Here is a 13475-nt window from a genome sequence, read left to right as displayed (position 1 = left end):
GCTGATGAACATGAGCCAGGGCCCAAGGGTTTTGGTTCGGGGTGCCTTCGAAGGTCGGTGGGGGTTCGAAGGGCCCTTCCCGTTCTCCCACCCTGAATGAATGGCAGCATCCCTAGTGGCAAGTGTGGGGCGGGGCGGCAGGGTGCATCCAGCGCTGGGGCTTGGGGGTTCCCAATCCCCGGCGTTGCGGCGCCAGGCTGCTTAGGAATGGACCCTCAGGGGCCGACCTAGGGTTAGGGTTAGCACCCAGGAGGCCGGCAGGCCCTATCCGCCAGCTGTGCAAGGAGGGGAGATGCGGGCCGAGTTGAGGGTGATGGCGAGCGGGCGCGTGGGCTCCAGCGTTTTGGCGTCCTGGCCCTTAGAATGTTGCCATGGCTCGGAGGGCTGTGCCCGTTCTCCTGCCCTGAATAACCAGCAACGCCCCTAGCGGCTCCGTTGGCAGTGGGGCGGCAGGGTAAATGCCACCCTGCGGCTCAGGGATCCCCAATCCCCAGTGTTGCGGTGCCAGGCCCCTTGGGAGGGGCTCCTCGTGGGCCGACCTAGGGTTAGAGTTAGCCCCCATGAGGCTGGCAGGCCCGATCCTCTGGCTGGGCGGTGAGAGGTGGGCGGGCCAAGGTAAAGGTGCTGGGGAGCGGGATTGTGGGCCCCTGCATTTTGGTACTGGAGGCTTCAAATATCACTGGTTCTCCAGGGCCCTGTCCATTCTCCTGCCCTGAATGACCGGCGGCGCCCCTAGCGGCCCGGGTGACAGGGTAGTGGGAGGGTGAGTCTGGCTCTGGGTCTTGGGGTCCCAGATCCCTGGCGTAGTGGCACCAGGACCCTTGGGAGGGGCCCCTGGGGGGCCGACCTAGGGTTAGGGTTAGGCCCAAGGAGACCGTCAGGCCCAATCCACACGCTGTGCGGTGAGCGGAGGTGCGGGCCGAGGTGAGGGCGCTGGGGAGCGGGAGCGTGGGCGCCAGCATTTTGGCACGGGGAGCCTTTGAAGGTCACCAGTGGCTCAGAAGGCCCTGCCCTTCTCTCGCCCTCTATGACCAGCGGCGCCCCTAGCGGCCCGGGTGGGGACAGTGCGGCAGGGTGAGTCTGGCTCTGGGGCTCTGAGTCACCAACCCCCAGCATTGCAGGGCCAGGCCGCTTGGGATGTCTGCACAGGGCCGACCTAGGGTTTTGGTTAGCTGCCAGGAGCCCGGCAGGCCCTATCCACCGGCTCTGAAGCAAGCGGAGGGGCGGGCCGAGGTGAGGAAGCTGGTGAGCAGGATCCTGGGAGCCAACGTTTTTTTTCGGGGAGCCCTCAAAGGTCAGCGTGGGCTCGGAGGGCCCTGCCCGATCTCCTGCCCTGATTGACCAGCGGGGCCTCTAGCAGCTTGGGTGGCTGAAGGGCAGCAGGGTGAGTCCGGCACATGGGCTCGGGGTCCCCATCCCCAGCATTGCGACGCCAGGCCCCTTGGGAAGGGCCCCTCGGTGGCCGACCTATGGTTAGGGTTAGCCTCTAGGAGCCCCGCAGGCCCAATAAACCACCCGTGCATCGAGCGAAGAGTTGAGGCGAGGTGAGGGTGCTGGTGAACATGAGCCTGGGCCCAAGCGTTTTGGTTCGGTGCACCTTCGAATATCGGCAGGGGTTCGGAGGGCCCTCCAGTTCTCCCACCCTGAATGAATGGCGGCGCCCCTAGCGGCCCGTGTGGGGCGGGGTGGCAGCGTGCATCCGGCGCTGGGACATCAGGGTCCCCAATCCCTGGCATTGCGGCACCAGGCCCCTTAGGAAGGGAGCTTCAGGGGCTGTCCTAGGGTTAGGGTTAGCGCCCAGGAGGCACGCAGGCCGGAGTTCCCAGCTCTGCGAAGAGCAGAGGTGTGGGCCGAGTTGAGGGTGATGCAGAGCGGGAGAGTGGTCCCCAGCGTTTTGGCGCCCTGGGCCTTCGAATGTTGCCATGTCTCAAAGGGCCCTGCCCGTTCTCCTGCCCTTAATAACAAGCGGCATGCTTTGCGGCTCCGCTGGCGGTGGGGCGGCAGGGTGAGTCCCGCACTGCGGCTCAGGGATCCCCAATCCCCAGCGTTGCTGGGCCAGGCCCCTTGGGAGGGGCTCCTCGTGGGCAGACCTAGGGTTAGAGTTAGCACCCAGGAGGCCAGCAGGCCCAATCCTCTGGCTGGGCGGCAAGAAGTGCACGGGCCGAGGTAAAGGCTCTGGCGAGCGGGAGTGTGGGCCCCTGCATTTTGGCATGGGAGGCTTCAAATGTAGCTGGTTTCTCCAGGGCCCTGTCTGTTCTCCCGCCCTGAATGAGCAGCGGCGCCCTAGCAGCCTCGGTGGGGACAGTGTGGCAGGGTGAGTCTGGCTCTGGGGCTCTGAGTCACCAATCCCCAGCGTTGCAGAGCCAGGCCCCTTGGTTTGTGCCCCACGGGGCCAACCTAGGATTTCAGTTAGCCCCCAGGAGCCTGGCAGGCACTATCCACTGGCTCTGCAGCAAGCGGAGGGGAAGGCCGAGGTGAGGGCGCTGGCGAGCAGGAGGATGAGAGCCAATGTTTTTGCGCGGGGGGCCTTCGAAGGTCAGTGGGGGCTCCGAGGGCCCTGCCCATTCTCCCGCCCTGATTGACCAGTGGTCTCTAGCGGCTCGGGTGGCTGAAGGGCAGCAGGGTGAGTCCGGCACTTGGGCTCGGGGTCCCCATCCCCAGCGTTGTGACGCCAGGCCCCTGGGAAGTGCCCCTTGGGGGCCGAACTATGGTTAGGGTTAGCCCCCAGGAGGCTGGCAGTCCCAATACACCACCTGTGCGTCGAGCGGAGAGTTGGGCCGAGGTGAGGGTGCTGATGAACATGAGCCAGGGCCCAAGGGTTTTGGTTCGGGGTGCCTTCAAAGGTCGGTGGGGGTTCGAAGGGCCCTTCCCGTTCTCCCACCCTGAATGAATGGCAGCATCCCTAGCGGCAAGTGTGGGGCGGGGCGGCAGGGTGCATCCAGCGCTGGGGCTTGGGGGTTCCCAATCCCCGGCGTTGCGGCGCCAGGCTGCTTAGGAATGGACCCTCAGGGGCCGACCTAGGGTTAGGGTTAGCGCCCAGGAGGCTGGCAGGCCCTATCCGCCGGCTGTGCGAGGAGCGGAGGTGTGGGCCGAGTTGAGGGCAATGGCGAGCCGGAGCGTGGGCCCCAGCGTTTTGGCGTCCTGGGCCTTCAAATGTTGCCATGTCTCAGAGGGCCCTGCCCATTCTCCTGCCCTGAATAACCAGCGGCGCCCCTAGCGGCTCCGTTGGCGGTGGGGCTGCAGGGTGAGTCCTGAGCTGCGGCTCGGGGATCCCCAATCCCCAGCATTGTGGGGCCAGGCCCCTTGGGAGGGGCTCCTCATGGGCTGACCTAGGGTTAGATTTGGCACCCAGGATGCCGGCAGGCCCAGTCCTCTGGCTGGGCGGCAAGAGGTGGGCGAGCCAAAGTAAAGGCGCTGGGGAGCGGGAGCCTGGATCCCTGCATTTTGGCGCTGGAGGCTTCAAATGTCACCGGTTTCTCCAGGGCCCTGTCCGTTCTCCCGCCCTGAATGAGCGGCTGCGCCCCTAGTGGCCAGGGTGGCTGCGTTGCGGCAGGGTGAGTCTGGTTCTGGGGCTTGGGGTTCCCGATCCCTGGCGTAGAGGCACCAGGATCCTTGGGAGGGACCCTGGGGGCCCGACCTATGGTTAGGGTTAGCCCACACAAGGCCGGCAGGCCCGATACGCCCTCTGTGCAGGGAGCAGAGGGATGGGCCGAGGTGAGGGCGCTGGGGAGCGGGAGCGTGGGCACCAGGGTTTTGGCGCGGGGAGCCTTCGAAGGTCACCGGTGGCTCAGAGGACCCTGTCTGTTCTCGCGCCCTGAATGACCGGCGACGCCCCTAGTGGCCAGAGTGGCAACAGGGAGGCAGGGTGAGTCTGGCGATGGGGCCTGTGGTCCTAGTCCCAGGCTTGGTGGCGCCAGGCCCCTTGGGATGGGCCCCTCTGGGGACTACCTAGCTTTAGGGTTACTCCAGGAGTCCAGCGGCCTGATCCGCTGGCTGTGCATAGAGCGGAGGGGCAGGCCGACGTGAATGCGCTGGCGAGCAGGAGCGTGGGCCCAAGCGTTTTGGTGCGGGGGGCCTTCGAAGGTCACCGGGGGCTCAGAGGGCCCTGCCCCTTCTCCCGCCCTGAATGAACGTCGGCGCTCCTAGCAGCCTGGGTGGCTGCAGGGCGGCAGGGTGAGTTCGGCGCTGGTGCTTGGGTGTCCCCAAGCAGGGGCGTGGTGGCTCCAGGCACTTGGGAGGGGAACCTCAGGGGCTGACCTAGGGTTAGGGTTAGCTCAAAGGAGGCCGGCAGGCCCGATACACCGGCTGTGCAGTGAGTGGCGTAGCGGGCCGAGGTCAGGGCGCTGGAGAGCAGGAGCGTGGGTCCAAGCGTTTTGGCGAGGGGGCCTTCAAAGGTCGCCGGGGGCTTGGAAGGCCCTGCCCGTTCTCCCGACCTGAATGCCCGGCGATGTCCCTAGTGGCCCGGGTTGTGGTGGGGCGGCACGGTAAGTCCGACGCTGGGGCACGGGGGTCCCCAATACTCGGCATTGGGGCGCCAGACCCCTTGGGAAGGGCCCTCGGGGGCTGACATAGTGTTTGTGTTAGCCCCCAGGAGTCCGGCAGACCTGATCCGCCAGCTGTGTAGCGAGCAGTGGGGCAGGCCGAGGTGAGGGCACTGTAGAGCGGGAGCATGGGCCCTAGCGTTTTGGCATGGGGGCATTCAAAATTCGCCGGGGGTTCAGAGCGCACTTCCCATTCTACCTCGCTGAAAGCCCGACGGAGCACCTAGCGGCTCCCGTTGCAGAGGGGTGGCAGGGTGAGTCTGGTGCTGGGGCTCAGGGATCCCTAATCCCTGGCGTTTCGGCACCAGACCCCTTGGGATGGGCCCCTCGGCGGCTGACTTAGGGTTTGGGTTAGCCTCCAGGAGGCCAGCAGGCCCAATCCGCCAGCTGTGCAGCGAGTGGACGGTCAGGCGGAGGTGAGGTCGCTGGTGAGCGGGAGCATGGGCCCAGGCGTTTTGGCGTGGGGGTCCTTCGAAGGTCGCCGGGGGCTCGGAGGGCCCTGCACGTTCTTCTGCCCTGAATGACCGGCAGCTACCCTAGCGGCCCGGGTAGAGGACAGGCTGTAGGGTGAGTCGGGCGCTGGGGCTTGGGGTCCCAATCCTCAGCGTTGGGGTGCCAGGCCCCTTCGGAAGGGCTCTAGGGGAACGACCAAGTGTTACTGTTAGCCCCCAGAAGGCCGGCAGACCCGATATGCCGGCTGTGTGGCGAGCAGAGGGGCGGGCCTAGGTGAGGGCGCTGTGGAGCGGAAGCGTGGGCCCAAGCGTTTTGGCGTGGGGGGCATTCGAAAGTTGCCGGGGGCTCAGAGCGAGCTTCCCGTTCCACTGCAGTGAATGCCCGACGGCACACCTAGCGGCCCGGTTTGCAGAGGGGCAGCAGTGTGAGTCTGGCGCTGGGGCTCAGGGGTCCCCAATCCCTGGTGTTTCAGCGCCAGGCCCCTTGGGAGGGGCCCCTCGGGTGCGACCTAGTGTTAGAGTTAGCCCCCAGGAGGCCGGCAGGCCCGATCTGCCAGCTGTGCGGCGAGTGGAGTGGTGGGCCGAGGTGAGGGCGCTGACGGTCGGGAGTGTGGGCCCAAGCGTTTTGGCACGGTCGGGAGTGTGGGCCCAAGCGTTTTGGCACGGGGGACTTCGAAGGTCGCTGGTGGCTCAGGGTCCCCGCCCGTTCTCCTGCCCTGAATGAGGACAGCACTCCTAGCGGACCGGGTCATGGCGAGGTGGCAGGGTGAGTCTTGAGCTGGTGCTCGGGGGTCCCCAAGCCCCGGGGTGGCGGTGCCAGGCCCCTAGGGAGGGGCCCCTCCAGGGCCAAAATATGGTTTGGGTTAGCTCCCAGGAGGCCGTCAGGCCTGATCAGCCAGCTGTGCGGTGAGCAGAGGGACGGGCCAAGGTGAAGCTGCTGGCGAGCGGGAGCATGGGCCCAAGTGTTTTGGCGCGGGGAGACTTCAAAGGACTCCGGGTGCTCTGAGGGCCCTGCCCGTTCTCCCACCCTGAATGACTGGCGGTGCCCCTATCGGTCGGGGTGGAGGCGGGGCAACATGTTGAGTCCGGCGCAGGGGCTTGGGGATCCCCAATCCCCACATGCAGCACCAAGCCCCTTGGGAGGGGCCCTTGTGGGCTGACCTATGGTTAGGGTTAACCCCCAGGAGGCCAGCAGGCCAGATCCACCGGCTGTGCTGCGAGGGGAGGCGCGGGCCGAGGTGAGGGCGCTGGGGAGAAGGAGCATGGGCCTAAGCGTTTTGGGGCGGGGGGCCTTCAAATGTCGCAGGGGGCTCAGAGGGCCCTGCCCGTTCTCCCGCCCTGAATGACCGGCGGCGCCCCTATCAGCCCAGGTGGAGGCGGGGCGGCAAGGTTAGTCCGGTGCTGGGGCTCGGGGGTCCAAAATCATGGGCGTTCTGGCACCAGGCCTGTTGGGAGAGGCCCCTCTGGGGTTGACCTAGGGTTAGTGTTAGCCCCCAGGAGGCCTGCAGGCTCCATCCACTGGCTGTGCGGTGAGTGCAGGGGCGAACCAAGGTGAGGTCCCTGGCGAGCAAGAGCGTGCACCCAAGCGTATTAGCGTGGGGGGCCTTCAAGGTCTCCAGGGGCTCGGAGGGCCCTGTCCATCCTCCCGTCCTGAAAGACCGACAGCGCCCATAGTGGCCCGGGTGGCGATGGGGAGGCACGGTGAGTCCGACGCTGGGTTTCGTGGGTCCTCAATCCCCAGCGTTGCGGTGCAAGGCCACTTAGGAGGGGCCCCTCGGGGGTCGACCTAGGTTTAGGGTTAGCACCCAGGATGCCAGCAGGCCCGATCCGCCTGCTGTGCGGCGAGTGGAAGGGCAGCCCGAGGTGAGGGCGCTTCGAGCGGGAGCGTGGGCCCAAGCGTTTTGGCACGGGGGGCCTTTGAAGGTCACGAGGACTCGGAGCGCCCTGTTCTCCTGCCCTGAATGACGGGTGGCACCCTAAGCCGCCCGTGTGGCGGTGGGGTGGCAGGGTGAGTCGAGTGCTGGGGCTCGGGGGTCCCCAACCCGGCGTTGTGGTCCCAGGCCCCTTGGGAGGGGCCCCTCGGTGACCGACCTAGGGTTTGGGTTAGCCCCCAGAAGGCCCACAGGCCCTATCCGCCATCTGTGCGGCGAGCGGAGGGGAGGGCTGAGGTAAGGGCGCTGGTGAGCTGGAGCCTGGTCCCAAGCGTTTTGATGCAGGGGGCCTTCGAAGGTCGCCGGTGGCTTGGAGGGCCCTGGCCATTCTCCCTCCCTGAATGAACAGCGGTGCCCCTAGCGGCCCAGGTGGCGGAAGGGCGGGAGGGTCAGCTGGGCACTGGGGCTCAGGAGTCCCCAATCCCCAGTGTTGAGGCAATAGGAACCTGGGATGGGCCCCTCAGGGGCCCACCAAAGGTTAGGGTAACACCCAGGAGGCTGGCAGTCCTGATCCACCGGCTGTGCAGCGAGCAGAGGGGCGGAACTAGGTGAGGGTGCAGGCGAGCAGTAGCATGGGCCCAAGCATTTTGGTGCAGGGGGCCTTTGAAGGTCGCCAGGGGTTCGGAGGGATCTGCCCGTACTCCCTCCCTGAGTGACCGACGGTGTTCCTAGTAGCCTGGGTGGTGGCGGAGCAACACGGTGAGTCCGGCGCTGGGGTTCGGGGGTCCCCAATCCCAGGCATTGTGGTGCCAGGCCCCTTTGGAGGGGCCCCTCAGGGGCCAACCTAGGGTTATGGGTAGCCCCAGGAGGAGGGCAGGCCTCATCCACCAGCTCTGCAGCGAGCGGAGGGGCGGGCCGAGGTGAGGGCAATGAGGAGCAGGAGCGTGGACTCAAGCGTTTTGGATGGGGGGGCCTTGGAAGATCGCCGTGGGCTCGGAAGGCCCTGCCTGTTCTCCCACACTGAATGATCAGCGGCACCCCTAGCGGCCCAGGTGGTGGTGGGGCAGCAGGGTGAGTCCGGCGCTGGGGCTCGGGGGTCCCTAATACACGGCGTTGCAGCGCCAAGCCCCTTGGGACGGGCCCCTCCTGGGCTGACCTAGGATTAGGGTTATCCCCCAGGAGACTGGCAGGCTCGTTCCGCCCATGTGCAGTGAATAGAGGTGTGGGTCGAGGTGAGGTAGCTGGCGAGCGGGAGCGTGGGACAGAGCATTTTGGCTTTGTCTCGGGGTGCCTTCGAAGGTCGCAGGTGGTTTGGAGGGTCCTGCCCGTTCTGTCGCCCTGAAGGACTGGCGATGCCACTAGCACCCCATGTGGTGGCGGGGCGGCAGGGTGCGTCTGGCGCTGGGACTTGGGGGTCCCCAATCCCTGGGATGCAGAACCAGGCCACTTGGGAGGGGCCCCTCAGGGGCGACCCAGGGATAGGGTTAGCCCCCAGGAAGCCAGCAGGCCTGATCCGCCAGCTCTGCAGCAAGCGGAGGGGTGGGCCGAGGTTAGGGCGCTGGGGAGCAGGAGCATGCGAGCCAGAGTTTTTGCGCGGGGGGCCTAAGAAGGTCGCCGGGGCTTGGAGGGCCCTGCTCGTTCTCTCGCCCTGAAAGACTGGCAGCGCCCCTAGCAGCCTGGGTTGCTGCGGGGCAGCAGGGTGACTCCGGCGCTGGGCTCGGGGGTCCCCAATCCCCGGCGTTGTGGCACCAGGCCCCTTGGGAGGGGCCCCTCGGGGGCCGACCTAGGGTTAGGGTTCGTCCCCAGGCGTCCGGCACTCCCGGCGCTAAGAGGTTCTGGCAATGTAACAAAAATGCCATACACTTATCTGTAAGAAATAACAGTGTACAGGAACCCTCTTAGCCCTAACGTCATCCTTTGTGAATATGGAAGCCAGCCCCAAAGTGGTCCTGGAAGTCTGACGAAAGGGCTAAGCACTTTTCTCTGAGTCACCACACTATACAGGGAAAGACCAATGTACATCATCTTTCACGAGTAGGAAGCATTAATGAAAAGGTACTGGAATTCCGAGGGCTCTGACCCATCCTTCTTGGTAATAAACCACTGAGTACAGGAAAACACCTTCAACTCTCATCAGCCTCCTCAATCCTGATTCCGATTCAAATTTGGGTGTGTAGGACTAGGGAAATGTCCACATCTTATTGCTAAGAAAGAACGATGTCAGGGTAATGCCCTTCAAGTCACCTCAGCCTTCCTGAAGACTGAAGCAGGAATCAAGGTGGTTATGTTACCATGAGGTAAGGAAGATGACCATATAAGTGAGAAACAACAGTGGGCAGGACCTCTCTTCCAATGAACAGTATCTTTGCTTAATGTTGAATCCCCATGGTAAGTGGTTGTGGGCATTTTTGAAGTCAAAATCTTGAGTGTTTTGTAAAACCTCTTGGCCATTCACAGATGAGACTAAAATAGTTGGGGACTCCTAGGCAGTGATTTGTCCACTGTCAAAAATATGAAAAGATAAAAGAGACAGATGAGGTCTCCTCAGGCATTGTCCTTTATCCTCATCCTCCGTGAGGATGGCCATCTCTGGACAGCTCACTGACAGGGTCTCATTCACAGTGGGGGCATCTGTTCCTCACAGACATCAGGCAGGGAAATGGATTTGGTTCTCTGTGCCAGCCCAGCCACAGCTGAGTGTCACAGCACCCTCTCGTGGGCTCATAAGAGTTTCACTGTCACCAGGCAGGTCATTGTATTTGATAAACCACTGTGAGAGTTTGCAATTGCCTTCATCTCCAACCTCCTAGAGGCAAATGCAGATCTCTGGCACCATGTGAAGTCATGTGAAGGCATTGTGAGAAAGTGTCCTTTTGCTTAAGAAAAACATGGCTGGGGCTCCTGGCTGGCTCAGCCAGTTAAGCATGTGCCTTTGGCTCAGGCTATGATCCCAGGGTTCTGGGATCGAGCCCAGGCTCCCTGCTCAGCAGGAAAGGAGGTCGGAAATAGCTTAGAACCCACAGAGAATGTGTATAAAGGGGAGTGAGATGGAAATTGGTCTGTGTTTTGCTTTAGGGATTGGAAGTTAGTTTTTTCTCAATTCTGATTGTTCTTGAAACAGAAAAGCTGTATTGGTTTTTTTTTTACCTTTAAATTTTTTCTAATAATAATTTTTTATTATGATATGTTAATCACTATACAGTATTTCCTTAGTTTTTGATGTAGTATTCCGTGATTCATTATTTGCATATAACACCCAGTACTCCATGCAATATGTACCTTCCTTAATACCCATCACTGGCCCATCCCAATCCCCCACCCCCCTCCCCTCTGAAGCCCTCAGTTTGTTTCCCAGAGTCCATAGTCTCTCGTGGTTCATTCCCCCTTCTGTTTAGGGTCCATTGACTAAAGGGACAGACAGTGGAAGTTCACCAAATATAAGATCGAAATTTCATTGTTCATTATAGATGCTGCCAAGTAGTTCCCAGACATTTCATTCTACTGTAGTAATTCATTATACCTGTGCAGGTGCACGTGGAAGACAATTGATGCATGTGTAGTGGTAATAAAACATGCCCCTCAGTAGTAGAATAATAGAGGATGCACATGTGTAAAATTATTCGACTACAGCTTCCATGCTTTCCCGTTGGTTCCTTATTATCTATGAAATTGGACAATTTTTGTTCTCTAGGCTTAAAACTCATTGTCAATATTTAGAGTTTTTCAATGCTGATCTTCTCCTGTATATGTTACCAAACAGCTAAAATATTTATGAACTTTAAAAAACGCTATATTGAAAATACAGGGAAGTTCCATTTTGTGAATATTGTGTCAATGGATCTCTATTTTGACATCAGTGTTCATTAGAAATGATGACATTTCATGTGAGTATGAATATCAATGTGAAAAAGAAAAGGTAGGAAGAACCTTTAATATTTAAGTAATTGGTGAAATGACAGGTGTGTGTGTGTGTGTGTGTGTGTGTGTGTGTGTGTGTGTAATTGATTTTCAGTGAATGGTTCAGCTTCTAGTAGGGCCTCCGAGAGAGCCCAGGTGAACCTTTCAATGAGTTGGTATCTGTTTTCAGAACATGGGAATCTCTTAGTCCAATAGTCAATCAGGCAAGCTTTGAGGTCTTGAAGAGTTTCAGTCCTCAGCGATGGTGTTTCAGACCCATGTGAGCAAACCCTAGGGTATGCTCAGAGCCCTCATTAGCTGGTACCAAGGTGTGACGATTTCAGACAGCATTTCCCAAAGAAGTACCTCTTGAGTCTCTGTCTTTGTCAGTTCCCTACACTTCCTTACACTAGTTATGTAATCAGTGTGTTTCAGGATAATCCCCACATGTGATTTTTGCTATTTCCTACTAGTCCTATCTGTTTCTCATCTTCTTCATTTATGGTAGGGGTTGGGAAGCAACCTGTGTGGTGTAGGAAGGGGTGTGGTAGTTGTCTGCCTTCAGAGGACCGAATGATGCCTAGAAATTGTACTGTAGTTTGAGGTCAATTGTCCATCCTCTGAGTGTCAGGAATTCCATCACTTTACTTTGATGCTAGTCTGTTCTTCATGCTGTCCTCAGAAATAAGGATGTCATCCTTCTAGGGAATACTGGTTTGTGTGTATGTTTTCATTTTAGGAAAGGCCTTGCTGTTCCTGAAAATAATACTGTAGAGCACCCTTTCCTGTTCTTATTGGCCATCAGTCAATCTTTTCTGAAGTATTTGTTTATAAATAGACTTTCTATGGTTGATGAGCAGGAATTCCTTTTTGACAAGTCTTTGTCACTGTGTGTATTGCAAAATTTACTTCCAAGCTTGCGGTTCACTTTTCATTTTCTTATGGTCATAAGATAAGAAGAAATGTCACATTTTTATGAAGTCCCACTGAATTCTTTTAAATGGTTAGTGCACCCTATGTCCTACCCCAAGATTGACAGGTTCTACGTTTTCTTTCAGAAACTGTCCAATGGGAAGCTACAATCCATCTCAAATTTATAAATTGCATTTTTAATTCTAATAGGGTATTTATAGACTGTTTTGGATTTTCTATGTACACAATCATATCTGTGAATAGTCACAATTATCCCCTCAATTCTTATACTTTTGGTTCTCTTGCCTTCTAACACTGGTAGATTCTCCGATACCACGTTGAATAGAGCAGCATTGTTTGAAGATTTTAATATACCTTTCTCAATATCTGACAGAAAAAGCAGAGAAAACATTAGTAAAAATGTGACCTAATTGACATATAGGGAACATTCCATATTAAGTGCAGAATACATTATTTTCAAGTGGTCATAGACTCTTTACCCAAATAGATGATAGGTGGGGCCACGAATCAAGTCTACAAATGTTAAACCCTGAAATTAACTAGATTCTATTCTTAGACCACATGGGAATTGAGCCACAGTCATAGCGAAAAGAAAACCAGGAAGTCCTTCAATGTTTAAAAATTAAATGGAACTTTGCTACATATCCTAAAGGTCAGAGAGGGAATCTCAATGGAAATTCTGAACCTTTTCTACATGAGGGCTCACATACAATGATACTTTCTTTGTGAAGAGCATTATAATAACCTAGACAGGAGTTGAGCCTTAAGTCAGAGTTCTGCCTGCCCCAGCCACACCTGGCAGCCTTGGCCTGTGGTCCCCCTCAGCTGTCCTTTCTGGTGGCCCTGAGCTAAGGGGGTCAACATGGCCATATGGAAATGGGAAGCTCCCCACTCATAGTGATGGCGGTGCCCCCTCCGCAGCTGCCCTTTATGGTGGTTCTGAGCTAAGGGGGTCACCATGGCCGTATGTAAATTAGAAGCTCCCCACTGTTAGTGATGACGTTGCTATCATATCGTCCTCACCAGTCCAACAACATGATTTCTGATTGAAATATGACACAAAGCGACTTCTTGGCCTTCCTTCAGGTTTGAAAATCATCTGGTGAGTCATCTATTAGGAATATGGATTCAACATGTGTTCTTTCTTCTGTAAAAGAAATAGACCCAATAGCAATTATGGCTTCCTGAGCACCTGTTCTTGACAGACATCATACTGGCTCTTTGTAGCATTCTGCCTCTTAAACTTCTCAACTAGGGTGTAGATATTTTTAGGCACATTTTCAGGTGGTTAGACAGGGACTCAGATGATATGAGTCACAGAGGATTTTAGTGTCAGAAACCTAAGTGGGATCCCCAAATTGACTCCAAATCCCTTGTTGTTCCATACAGGGTACTATTTCCCTCATATCTCTGGTCGTCTCGATCCGGAAATCTATCAAGTATCAGGATTTTCTTGTCATGTGGACAACTGGAACAAATTCAGCTGGCCTTTTCACCTCTGCCAATGGTGATCATTAAGATCATTATCTCAGTGGAGGACCTTTGGGTAAGATACTCAAAGATCCTTAGGAATACAGACAGTATATTATTTTCCTGGTATTAAAGTTACGAAAACCAACTATCTTTTTGAGTCAATTCAGGCTCTGGTATGTTCAGAGGGTGCTGTAAAACAGGTCTGAAATAGTATTTAAAAACACTCAGCTCAGCCTCTTCTACAACGTGAGCCAATGCTTATAAACATGGCTAAAATATTGCCTTACCTACGATGACTTCCCAGCCAT

The sequence above is a fragment of the Ursus americanus genome, chromosome 4 (assembly GCF_024610735.1).
Source record: "Ursus americanus isolate L20-20 chromosome 4, mUrsAme1.1.p, whole genome shotgun sequence".
Taxonomy (NCBI): Eukaryota; Metazoa; Chordata; class Mammalia; order Carnivora; family Ursidae; genus Ursus; species Ursus americanus.
This window is presented reverse-complemented; position numbering follows the sequence as displayed.